The sequence below is a fragment of the Cupressus sempervirens genome, chromosome 1 (genome assembly GCF_028749045.1).
Source record: "Cupressus sempervirens isolate cs-2001-9-10 chromosome 1, ASM2874904v1, whole genome shotgun sequence".
In the NCBI taxonomy this organism is placed as follows: domain Eukaryota; kingdom Viridiplantae; phylum Streptophyta; class Pinopsida; order Cupressales; family Cupressaceae; genus Cupressus; species Cupressus sempervirens.
This window is the reverse complement of record NC_143118.1, coordinates 566,890,699-566,905,137: the sequence shown is the minus strand read 5'-3', so window position 1 is coordinate 566,905,137 and position 14,439 is coordinate 566,890,699.

The window sequence follows — 14,439 nt, the reverse complement described above, 5'->3', positions numbered from 1 at the left end:
GTATGTAAAGGAAAGTGTGTCCATTTTAAGTTAGTATGTGTATCTAGTGGTGCAATAACTATATAATGAAATACATCTTTTCATGTAACCTTTGATTATGATAAATCTTCCTTCTTCCTTTCACTACCAGAATCTATTGTCCTTGCCCAATAATTCCCTCTCTTAGAGGTCCATGGGTTGATGAATCTTCACATATAGAAGACTTATCTACATTTGACTCGATTGATTCTTCTTATATTGGTGAATTATAGTCAACTTTAGTTTCATCTTTCTTCTTACTATCTATATTGTCTTGATTTTCCTCAGTGTTATCTCCTCCTTGTGTTTTCTTCTCCTTTTTCTTGGTGTTAATAACTTGTTTCTCTTCATCGGTAATCATGGGAATACTCTCTACTAGTGCACATAGTACACCAAAACATATTTCAATATCATTTTTTGGTTTCTCCGATGTCTTAGGCATATGATATGGTTTGATTTTTTCAATTACACTTATTCATATCCATGTATATGATCAAATTCTAACTTGGTAGATACAAGACCTTCATTCTTATGCTCAATTTCAGTCATAGCATTCTCATCTTTATTGATACCTTCAGTTGGATCTTCATTAGGTGTATCTTATATGGTTATGGTGTCTTCTTTTCCAACTAAAATTGTCATCATATCATGTATTTATAACATAATACTATGACCATAGTCATCCTCTTCTTAAGTTTCCAAATAATTTTTCCATCTACATTATCAAGTTTTAATTTTCTAGACAAAACATATAGAGCTCTTGTCTTTTTAACAAATCTTTGAATATGCTTTTTCATAAATTCATAAATTTAATCTATATCAAACTTAGGCCTAATAGTAGTTGGAGACCTTTTTCTCATTTTATTTTCAATATTCAATGCATATTTCCACATGTTATCAATTTTCTCATATAATTTATCAAGTATCATATTTCCTATCTCTAGGGGTATCAATCTAAAATTTTTCATTATTAAGACCAAACCTCCTCAATATTTGATTTATCAACATCATTCATCTTATCATACTTAATAAATTTTAAAGTAGATAGTTCCACATGCTCTTTATGATATTTTTCCATTTTATCAATAGTTTGGGGTCTTTTGTGTACAACAATTCTAACATGACTTGCTTCATCAGATTTGATTCTTTCACTATCCTCAACCTTTTCATCATTATGTTTTGAGAATTAAATTTCTTCCTCTTTGTGTAGGCTTGTTTGGTGGCTTACTTGAGGATTCAAATATTTCTATTTCTTTTCTCTTTTGATATGTCTTTACCTATGGCTAAGTTGGCTTAGTAATTCTAACTATACCCTTCTTGAATGGTGTTAATGTTTAAGCTACATGGGTCCATGACCTTTTATTCTTTGGAATAGTGAGGCTAGCAAAAGGTATTTTCTTACCTTTCTTTTTATGTGGTTTTGAAACAATAATTGATTTACCTTTATCTTCTTCTCCATTATCATTTTTTCCTCTTCCTTCAATGATCATCAAAGGTTTATCTTCTTTATTTTTATCAAGCACACTCTCTAGTGTATCAATATTTTTTTTGGTTTTATTTTTAATCTTAGGGGCAACAATGTCCATTTTTATCTTCTCTTTAGCTTGTTCATATGTCCCAAATGGTTGGGTCATCTTATCAATTGGCTGATTTAGTAGAGCTTTTATAGCCTCCATGGCTTGATCTATGTTTATCCCATAATCCATGGGCTCAAGCCATGCAAACCTAGGACTCACTTCCTTCACAAGTATATTTTCATTATCAACAAGAAAGAAAACATCACCATGATACTTATCCACTTACTATAGTGGTATTCTATGTCTCCACTTACTACAGTGGTATTCTGTGTCTTTAATCCATCCTTTCCTTAAATTTTTTAAAGTTATAAAAATGTCAAAATTGTTACCCAGTGCCTAAATAAACTCATTGATTTGATATAAACTCAGGTATCTATCTTCAAATTAACTTGTGTAATTGAGGGGAAATAATTTGCATGTAAAAGAAAATGCATACTAGTAATGAGCAAAATTTACAAGTGTTAGACCTTACAGCCCTAATTATCTTCACGTTTTCTACTAGTTGCCTCTACTACAACTTGGCTAATTCATATTATGACCCTTCTTCACAATTGATTAACCTAGGACAACTAATACACATAACTCATTGTTGAGTCTACTTCATTGAAAGATTTTGTATGCCTTAATGTATACTCCAAATTTTATTTCCATGTCTTCAATTGGTATAACCTTTAAACCTCATCCATCCCATTATGGTTTCATGTTGTTTTCAATTTTGTTCTTAGAGGTTGGATGGATTGTTTTAACCTTCTCTATTATGGGATTCCCTATGACCATGTAAATTACATCTTGTATAATATTAGTTCATCTATCCACATTTTCATATTGTGAACCTAACTTAACACAATATGAATCAAGTCTACTTTAAATAACTTTGAGAAATAAAGAGCGTGATTGAGATCCTTAGTCTCCATATGTTTGTATTCATATTTCAAGTTTCTGTTAACACATAGAATTCACTTGATTCATTTTCATATTCACCTTCACACTTTGATTCTCAAACAAACATGCACTTACAGACTTTTGAAATGAGTCACACACTCAAATCACTCAAATTTTCTCTTTATTCTTCATAAATGTAGGGTAATTAGATGAATTCATTTTTCTCCTTTAATACAAAAGTTACTTTAAATGTTCATTAGGGCATATTAAATGTGTTTTATGTCATATTGAGTTACCATTGATAACTCAATCAAAACTAATATAATGATTTAGAATAACTGAGGGGTGGGGGGGGGGGTGAATTAGTTATCCTTAGGTCTTGAAGTACCAATTCAACTTTTAATAACTCCAAACAACTTAAATAATCTCAGATGACCACTTGGTCTATATAGCATATCATCATCAATTTAACATTTTATGCACTATCTTAACTCTTTGTCTCTATGTCAACAACCAATAAATACACTACTGTAAAATATAGCATGCATTACAATAACATCCACACATGAAAATAACACTTTAAAGCAAGGATTTAACATGGAAACCCAGTTTGAAAAACACCAAGTAACAAGCTATAATTTTTTCACTCTTCTGAAGTGAGTTTAGTTAAGAGCCAACCCTATTGAAGGTTGTACAACACACAATTAAATATGACCCTATTAAAGGATTCAATCACCCTATTATGAGTGGTCCTATTAGAGGACTTTAGATCATTCATGTAGGACTAGAAAATGGGTAAGAACCTAGCATACTATGAGATACCACAAAACTCAATCAAAATACACTAAACTCTTCTTTTCTACCATGGAAACCAATTAAAATAAAGGAACTAAATACAAGTGAAACCACCTCTTCAATTCTAGCTTCCATGTCCTTCTTTCTTCTCCATTTTGATGTAGCTCCAATTTCCTATAGTGCAAACAATTGAAATAAAATGACAATGATATGATGATGCTTTTGAGAATACTATAAAAATGGTTCAAGCCTAATGTGTTCTAAGAATGTTCTAAGGATTTAAAATGAGTACAAGATGGCTCAATTTATAGCCAAAATTCAAGAGGTGAGACATGAATGAGGAGATGGATATTTGTCACTTCAAGTATGCAACTTGGCATGATATTCCTTAGAATGTCTATGACAAACATGACACAATATACCAAATGTAGATTTCTATGACATATAAAAATCAGCATGGCTAAAAGTGGAGGAGAATCTATGATGTGCATATGACACATTAAAGCCATTTGTAGACAAGAATATTATGACAAGAATGGTTTATTGGAGTCATGTGTAAGAAATAATATGTGTCCGATACAACACATATTAGCCAAGTATAAAGAGATTATGTATGACATATGATGTCCATGTGTCAAGGCTAGGTGGAATATTTGAATTAAAAATTCATAATTCCAAAAAAATAGAAATTAGTAAATTAGAAATTACAAGTGGAAAATAGGACTTAGGAAATTGATAATTTCGATAATTTTGCAAAGGTGAATCAATTAATTAATAAGTATTAATTAATTGATACTATTAGATAATAGGAAGAATAATTAGTAATGTGGGGTGAAAATGATTTGAGATGATATAGGAATAGATTATAGGTTAAGTAATCTTATAGGATAAATTAGAAAATGATCTAGCCAATTTGATTAGATAAATGTGACCTTTTGATGAAATGCAGTGATTATGCAGATTGAATAGGATGATGGTGGGTAGATCAAAGCCATGATCAAATTGATTGAATGATTCGGATTGATAACATGTCAATGACACATGACATGGATTAAGAAAACGTGACATTTAATAGACATCGTAAAGGCCATAATATTGAAATTGATTGATAAGATTTATCATAATAACATCGATAAAAATTATCAAATTTTATTAAGTTGATTGGATAATGCCGTGATCTGACACTGAAGGACTTGATAATCTTAATGATCAGATGATAAAAATGATAGATTTGACCTAGCATTTAGGGACATGATAGTTCTAAAGTTGGATTTGATAGGTTTGCACTAAGTGATGCAACAATGCATAGTGTTGGATAGATGATGATAGATTTTAGATATTTGACATGTTTCTAGTTTATTAGGGTTGATTTGGGATGATTTTGGGTTGATTAGAGAGGATTCCAATGATGTTGAAATAGTTTTGGGTTGATTGGATGAGATTTTGATGATGTTGAAATGACTCAAAGTTGATTCTAATTTTTTTGGATAAAATGGGAACTGATTCTAAAATGATTTGCAATTGATTTGAAAGGGGATATGAGTGATGAAGACTATTGTTGCAATATGATTGAATGATAATCAAGTTGGCCAAATGATCAGAATTAGTGAAATGAGAAAATGAGATATTTTAGTATGAAAATGTGATTAAATAGTAGATGCAAACTATTTTTGAGCATCTACATTTTGCCCCTCTTTAATACAATGTGATTTAGAGCATTGTGTCAAATAATACTAATAAAAAAGCCATAAATCATGCCCTAGTAGGGGCAGTATATATGGGTTCCCCCTCAAGAAATTGACCAAAAAATGTATATGAGATGTCAATTTGTTGACAACGAGAAGATGAATCCATAACAACTAATGGGTCACAAATTGGAGCTCAAATGAAAAAGTTATGGGGTATGAGTACAAAAATCATCATGACCAATACTAAAAATGCCTCTTGCACATCCATCTAGGTAGTAATAGGGCTATAAAAGGGCTTGGAGAGGGGTTTGGAGGTTATTTTCACCTCTCGTTTGGAAGAATAGAGCTCTAGAGAAAGGAAGATGGAAAAGCTACCTAGGGAGAAATATCATAGAGAACGAGTGTGTACCTACTAATGATAAGTAGATGTAGGACCACTGGTGAGTACATCAAGGCCCCTTTGTGTATTTTATGCATTTCATGCATTTCTAGGCTAGGTAGGAGTCAAATGATATCCATTTAGGACCTTGAGAGCATTTTAGGGCATCCTACAGCCACAAGTGTGCTCAAAATGCACCCAAGTGTGCACTCAACACACTTGGCATGACCAAGAGTGCAATGAGCATAGTTTGCAATCCCAACTATGCTCTAGGATGCTTGAGGGGACCAAAAATAGTAAAAATAGACCCAAAATAGCTCAAAACTATGTGCACATGCTCAAAACTCTAGGATAAGGTTAGAACATAAGTCAACTAGTCAAATATGGTCAAATGTGGTAGAAAGTTGACAGAAAGGTATGCAAAGGTTCAAAAACAAGGAAAATGAGTTTGGAATGACCCAAAATTTGGTATGAATATTAAAAACCCTAGAAATTTCTAAAAACATAGGTTAATCTAGTTAAAAATTGTCAAAGGTGGTCAAAATTAGTCAAACCTAGGTTAGATTTAGGTCAAACCTAGTAGGTATTTAACAAGAAGTTAGGTAAAGGGTAAAAAATAATGCAAATAAACTAATTAAAATGACCCAAACTTTTGTATTCATGTTAAAAATCCAAGAAAGAGGTCAAAAAATAGCTCAACCTAGTAACACATGGTAAAAAATTGTTAAACCTATGCCAAACTTGGTCAAAATTAAGTCAAACTTAGGCTAGACTTGGTAGAAAACCATAAAAGATTGGCAGATAGTGTATGACAATATAGGAGGACCTTCCCCTATTATAGATAAGGGAACATAGAACCTAGAGCCTTTCCCTACATCATATGATATAACTTCTAGTGAGTGAGAGATCTTGGAAGGGCTTGGGCTTTACCATATTATGTTCATGCCTAAGATTAGAGGTAACAAGGGGCTGGTGATAGCTTTGACCGAGAGGTGGCATCCAAAGACCAGTTCCTTCCATTCACCAACTGGTGAGGCCATCATGGCCTTGAAGGATGTATGATGCATCCTTTAGATTCTAATCTATGAAGAGTTAGTAGTATATGACCCTGCAACAACATAGGCTGCAAAACACCAGATGTTTAGTTGAAGAGATGAGGAGCTGGGTATCAAGGATTACAAGATAAGATGGCAAGTTTTGGTGGTGTGACATTGAGCATTTGATTATTTTTAGATGTTGGGTTGTGCATGGTTTTTTGATACCAAATAGGAGAGGGCATGGATTCCCTATCGAATGGGGTAGGGTTTTGGAGAGGATGGTGATGGATGGGACTATGTTTGCATGGGGGGCTCGTATGCTATGGATGTTGTACTACTATCTCCACTAGGTTGATTATAGAGGTGGGTTATCTTTCAGCACATGAAGTACAATGCTATAAATTTTGGCTTATGAGCACATTGCCATTTTTAGATCTCCTGTGGAGAGGGAGTTGGTCAAGGGCATGCCCTACACATATAGTTATAGAGGAGTATTGGTACAAGGACCACTAGGATACACCTTATTCTTCAAGTACCAGTTGGATACTATGATACATTTTATATGGAGACCTTACAAAGATTTCCCAAGGTGGGAGAACAATGAGATCCATCTACCCTATTGAAAATAAGAGCACTATTTTATTGGTCATACAATGATTAGACACCTAGTTATTAAGATGTACTTGCCAGAGTGAGTATGTTTATAGTTTGGCAAGAGGCAGGAGGTGCTTATAATGCTTTCTCTATTTCCTTGATCTAGGAAAGAGGTCAGAGAGTGGGGGACACCTATCAAGACATAGTTAGCCTAGTCTTAGTCAGAGGAGATATAGCGTAGGTTATGGGGAGAAGTAGTGGATGGGATTGATGTAGGCATGATAGAAAAATATGATAGATGGTTTTCTTAGCATCAACTAATGTTGTTGAAAGATCTGGAAGTGTTAGTACCATGAGCAAGACCATAGGAAAATCAAGGTGGAGAGGAGGAGGATGACAAGGATGATGAGGGTCATAGTGAGAAGGAGATAGATGGGGAGGGATGAGATGATGAGGATCAAGAGGATGGTAACGAGGATGGGGAGGATGGTGAGGAGAGGGTAGGTGATGAGGATGGGGAGGATGATGTGGAGAGGGGTGATGATGATGAGGGAGATGATGAGGAGGAGGGTAGAAATAGTGCAGGCGGGGAAGGGTATGGGAGAGAGGATGATGAGGAGGATAGAGGGGAGTCAAATGGTGGGGAGGAAAAAGATGAGTCAGATGGAGGGGAGTACAAAGGTGTGGATGCTATGCCAATGGATATAGAGGATGATCCAGTAGGTGGCACCAAGGGTATGTTGTGGCTAGTACATAAATAGCCTATCTAGTAAGATTTATAGATGGTGAAGGTGATTAGAGGGCTCTAGAGTTCGTTAGAGGAGCATTAAGCAGTGATTGACCAACTTATAGAAAAGAGGGATGTGGAGATAGTCGCTCAAGATACAGTAGTGTGAATGGTAGAGAGAGAAGTTTAGGAGTCTCATGACTTTGTGAGTAGCATCAAGGATGCATCATTTCAATATTTTTCCATGACGATGGGTGGGGCTTAGGGAGAGTGGTCCTTATGAACACAAAGGACATTGAGTAGTGGAGGTATGATGGGATTGATGAGAACACCACATACAAGAAAGGGGTCATCATCAAGGCCAAACAAAGCCTATGAGGCTAGCAACAACATAGATTGACATGGACATGCTCTTGTAAAAAGGGGCTTCTTTTGTTTTTTTTATGCTCTTTCATGGTTCGCCCCTATTGCCAATTAGTATTGATGTAAACTATGATCATGTACTCTAATAATTTTTGAGACATTTATGAGATGTAAATGTACCTATGTTATGACGACTATATGAGATGGATTATGCACATTTTTGTATTCTTTATATGGATACATTTATGTTTTTCTATGTGGGTTTTATATGATGACATCATGCATTGGTTTTTATATCAAATGCTTAGGAAATTATATCTTTATTTTTTCCATATTTTTTTCTCATGGAATGAATGAAAATTAATTATAAAGTGTGAGTGACATGATTTTCTTGTAAAATTAATGCATCTGAAATGTAAATTGGTGTGGATGTCATACTCATACACACACACACACACACACACACACACACACACACACACATATATACATATATATATATATATACATATATACATATATATACATATATATACATACATATACATACATATACATATACATACATATACATACATATACATATATATACATATATATACATATATATACATACATATATATATACATATATATATATACATATATATGTACATGTATACATGTATGTATATGTATGTATATGTATATATATATATACATATACATGTACATATATACATGTACATATATACATGTACATATATATAAATATATATGTAGATGTATATATATATACATATATATGTACATGTATATATGTATGTATATGTATATGTATATATATATATACATATACATGTACATATATACATATACATACATATATACATGTACATATATATAAATATATATGTAGATGTATATCTAGATACATATACATATATACATATATATACATGTACATATATATGTATATATATACATTTATATTTACATGTATATATATGTATATATGTATATGTATGTATATGTATATGTATACATGTATATATATACATACATGAATACATATATGTATATATATATATATGTATATATATATATATATATATATATATATATTACTTTGAGTTTTTTGGACTCTAGATGTACGCAGGAATGCAAGACAAAGATGTTTTTGGTGTATCAAAGTAAATGACCATGGTGATGGTGAATGAGATGGATGTTAGATGATAGAAGAGATGTGATGAGGACTAGTTAGTATGAGACGAGGACTTTTTTCTTTCATGAATTGCACTATATGTCAAAGGAGCTTTATTTTGATATGGACATATATCTCTCCTGAGGCATATATACATGCCCCAAACTATCAAAGGGACATTCAACATAAAGAAAACAAAAGATGACCATGAACCATCTCGACCACTCTCATAGATTAGTCTATATCATCGAGTGGCATAGGAACATGATTAAAGAAAAATAAATTCATTCACTAAACAATGTGAGAAAACAACTATTCTTGTCCACTTTTACTTTTTTTTTAAGTGTTTTAGGTCTTCAGAGAGTGTTTGATAGATTGACATGTGGTAGGTGTCATTGTTGGTTTGATTGATAGGATCATCTTGATAAGTTGGATTATTTTTTGTTCCCATTTCTCATATGGTATGTCAAGGTGTGAGTGTCATTGAAGTTTCATGCTTTGAGTTTCAATCTAAGAAAGTGTGAGTGTTTAAGAGAAAGGGGTGATTCTCCACAGTGATTATTTACAAATTTTATTGCAAATTTTTGGTGGCTTTTGTGATTTTTAGGTATTTTGGGGATATTTGATGTTTTTGTGTTGCTTATTTCTTTGGGACTTTTTATGATTTTTTAGGGTTTATTTCTAAATGTTTTATGATTTTTATAAATTTTTAAGGACATTTTATGACTTTTATCAGGGGTTTTTTCAGGATGTATTATGATTTTTATGGATTTGTTTAGGACATTTAATGATTTTTATAGATTTTTTCATGACATTATTTCATAGTTATGTCTTTTTTTAGGATCATATTTGAATTTTAGTATTTTTTCACAATCATAAAGGATTCACAAAGATTAGCTCCAATTTGATATGTGATAAGTCCAATGGATAATGTGTGCTTAGGGACATGCCCCTAGTTCAAAATCAAACTCTAGTACTATGTAGGTAATACGCCCCCAGACAAGACATAAACTATGTATAAAGGACAAAGACATAGTATGTATAGATTGGTGACACTTGGATAAGGCAACAATTAGATATTAACTAGTTTGTGGGCCATGGTCAAAGAGAAAGGATGTATTGACATATGAAAGATGTGATTTGGGAATGACAAGGGGAAAAAGCAAGATGGTACCCCGATAGGTGGAGAAACAACTATTTACACATGGAGCCTATGTGCTAAATTTTCACCATGGTACTTGCCCAAAGCACTTGTTTGTGAGGTTTTCACTTTTGGATGGAATTTTTTTCTTGACTCAAAATTTTGTGCCAAGATGCCTATTTTCTAGGTTTTCATCAAGGAATCCATTTTTCATTACTTTTTTTCATTTTCTTGCTTCTTTTTCAAGGAATTTTTGCCATTTTTTTATTTTTTGTTTGGACTTTTAGACATAAATCAAGTATTGTACTTGAAGAGATGCACATTGTTGATGGATATGGGTAGTGGTTCACCCTCTAGAGTTGCAAGCTAATTTACTCCAAACCCAAATGATGTAGTGACTACATAGGGTCCTTCCCAATTGGGTTCAAATTTTCCTAGTTTATCTCTATGTTGTTGAGTCTTGTAGTTTATTTTTTAGGACTAGATCACCAACCTCAAAATGATGACCTTAGACTTTATTTTTATATCTCTTTCTTAGTCAATTTTGGTAAGTTTCCATATGTGTCAAGATGGCTCACCTTTTCTCATCTAGCATTTCAAGTTCATGTAGTATGGATATTCTATAGTTTTCATCATCAACAATGTCTTGAAGGGATACTGTCAATGATGGAATTTCAATTTCAATAAGAAGTATGGCTTTAGTGCCATAGACTAGAGTGTATGGTATTGTACTAGTGGGAGAATGCACACTTGTTCTATGGGCCCAAAGAGTTGGATTTAATTGCAAGTGCCAGTCTTGACTAGAGTCACTAACCATCTTTTGAAGGATCTTGACAATGGTCTTTTTAGATGATTTTGCTTCACCATTTCCTTGTGGATGATAAATGATAGAATATCCATAGTAAATGTTGTACTTCTTGTAGAAATTATCAAGGTCAGGTTGTTTTGAAGAAGTTCCATGATTAGAAATAATAGCTAAGGGGAATCTATAGCAGCATATGATATAGTTTAGGTTAAACCTTGAAATATTCTTTCCACTAGTGAAAGTCAAAGTGGCAGCTTCAACCCACTTGATAAAGTATTCAATTATTGTGATAATGAACTTATGGTCATCAGAGGAAGGAGGAGAAATAGCTCTATTGAGATCAAATTTCCATTGTGAAAAAGGTCCATGGAGAGAGATAACTAGTTGTAGTTCTTGTGCTAGTGCATGTATTGGATTACTATGTAACTGTCACTTATGATATGTTTTGGAAAAATTATAAGTGTCTTTTTCATGGCAGGCCAATAATTTCCTACTCTTACCAATTTCTTTTCTAGACTCAAACCATTGAAATGGCCTCTACATATACCTTTGTGTACTTTGTGTAAGGTAGTTTTAGCTTCTTATGAGTTAAGGCATTTAAGAAGGGTTTGGTTGGAGGATATCTTATAAAGCATGTCACCAATGATGACACATCTAGTGGTTTGATGAATAAAGGATCGATATTCATTCTTGGATAAGTTAAGGGGTATGATTTGGGCATGCAAATTGTCATAAATGTCTTGATACTAGGGGGGATTCGGACCAACAAGTTCACACACAAACTCATATTGAGAGAGCATGAATGCTGAAACCAAAAGTTGTTCTATGAGGAACTCACAACATTCCACATTTTGAGGCATATCAATCATAGAAGTGATAGTGGCCATAGCATCAAATTTCTTGTTGTGTATTCTTGGGAGCTGATGAAAATAGATGGTGACAAATTTAGATTTGAGAAAATTTTCCATCTATTTGCAAGGCATTAACTTATGATCTTTGGTTTCATATTCATTGTTGACTTTTTGAATGATTAACTGGGAATCACCATATACTTTTAAATGTTTTATGTGCCATTGGATAGCTATCTTCAATCTTGTTATCATTTCCTCATATTCTACTATGTTATTTGTATAGTTAAATGCTATCCAATATGACTTAGGGATTATATCCCCTTAGGATGTGAAGAACATGATGTTAGCTCCTAAACTATTTCTTGTAGGTTAGCTTTCAAAGTAGAGCTTCCATTCATTAGCTATATCCATGCTAAAGATATCTTCATCTAGAAAATTGATCAACATAGAATGATCATCTTCCATAGGTTCTTCTACTAACTAATCATCTATCACTTTCCCTTTGATTTCTTTTGTATCCACATATTTGATGTCGAATTCACTAAGGATCATAACCCATTTGCCTAAGTGCTCGATGAGAATGGCTTTTCTTGGGAGATATTTTAATGGGTTAATCTTAGAGACAAGCATGGTTTTCTGATGTAGCATGTAGTGTCTCATCTTTTGGGCTACAAAGATGACAACAAGGAATGCTTGTTCAATGAGTGAATAGTTCAGTTCATATCTAGCAAGTGTTCTGTTGATAAAATAAATGGATAGCTCTCTCCCTTGTTCATTAGGTGGTGCTAAGAGAGCTCTTAATGTTTTTTCTATAGAAGATATGTACAAAATGAAGGGTTTTCCCATAATAGGAGCCATTAAAACTATTGGATTAAGAAGATAGTCTTTAAGATATTAAAAAGACTCATCACACCAGTTGTTCCCTTTATAAGATACTCCCTTACTTAATAGATGTTGAAATGAGTGGAATATCTATGGATAGACTATAATCTCCCTTTTAAACTTCTTAATGTTATTAGATTCATTGGAGAAGGCATGTCAAGTATCACTTTCACTTTTTCAAGGTCAACACCTCATTGAGAAACAATAAACCCTAGGATCTTTCCTAAGATAAATCCAAATAAATATTTTTTGGGATTCAACAAGAGCTTGTAGCTTTCCATTCTAATGAATAATTTTTTTAGGATTCCCAAGTGATCACTTCTTCTAGAGGATTTGCAAAATAGGTCACCTATATAGTCTTCCATTAGGATGTACATGTAATCATGGAAGAAAGCAGTCATTGCTCTTAGATATGTGGCCCCATCATTTTTAAGGCCAAAAGATATGGAATTATGGCATTATGTTCCTCAAGGACATGTGAAAGTCATTTTTTACTAATCTTTAGGAGCTATTCTAATCTACTTATATCTAGAGAAGCCATCCATCAGTGATAACATCTCATATCCAGTTGTCATGTCTACAATAGTGTCTATATTGGGCAATGGGAGCTCATCTTTGGGACATGATTTGTTAATATCATAGAAGTTTGTGAATATCTAGATGCCCCTAGAGTGTTTTCTTATAGGTGCTAGATTGGATATCCACTCTACATAGTCAATAGGTCATATGAAGCCTACATCCAATAGTTTCTTCAATTCCACTTTGAAAAGGAGAGCTACTTGGGGATGCATCTTTCTCAACTTTTCTTTGTTGGTTGTACTCATGGTTTCAATGGTTAGTGATGAAGGACAAGTTCAGGATCTAACCCTAACATGTTTGCATTAGACTAGGTAAAATTGATCTTCCTTTCCAAAAAGAATATGACAAACTCATCCTTTTCTTCTTTTGACAACAAGGCTAGAAAATGTACTATCTTCGAGTTGTTATAAATTCTCAAATTTATCTCTTCTATTATTTCTAAAAGCAAGGTTGATCTTTTCTTCAGTAGGGGTATGTCAAATATTCCATCCTTGGGTGGCTTTGAGAGGTTTTTCAACCTTGGATACATCCTTTTTTTTACTTTTTCATAGTCTAATGGTACCTTTTAGTTTTCACCAAGAGACCTACTTTTGTTATTTTTTACTATTGTTCCAATTTTGTGACTAGAAGATGGAGTTCATTGCCCAAAGTATGTCATAATGTTTAGGTCAATGGAAAAACCTGAGTTGTGGTGTCCTTGAGGTATGTCTTCAGGGAGTTCAAAGAATTATGTGATGGCATCATCATTTTCAAAATGGTCAAATGTCAATGATCCTTGTTGGTCCCAATGATTAAGTTTGGGGTAAACTAGGGAAATTCCATCATCGGTGTTAAATAAGATTTGGTGGAAGGTAGAGATATGGTTGTTGCTATCATATAGATCATGAGCTCCATGTTCAAAGGTAGGAGGACTTGGGTCACATCATATTTTGTCACAA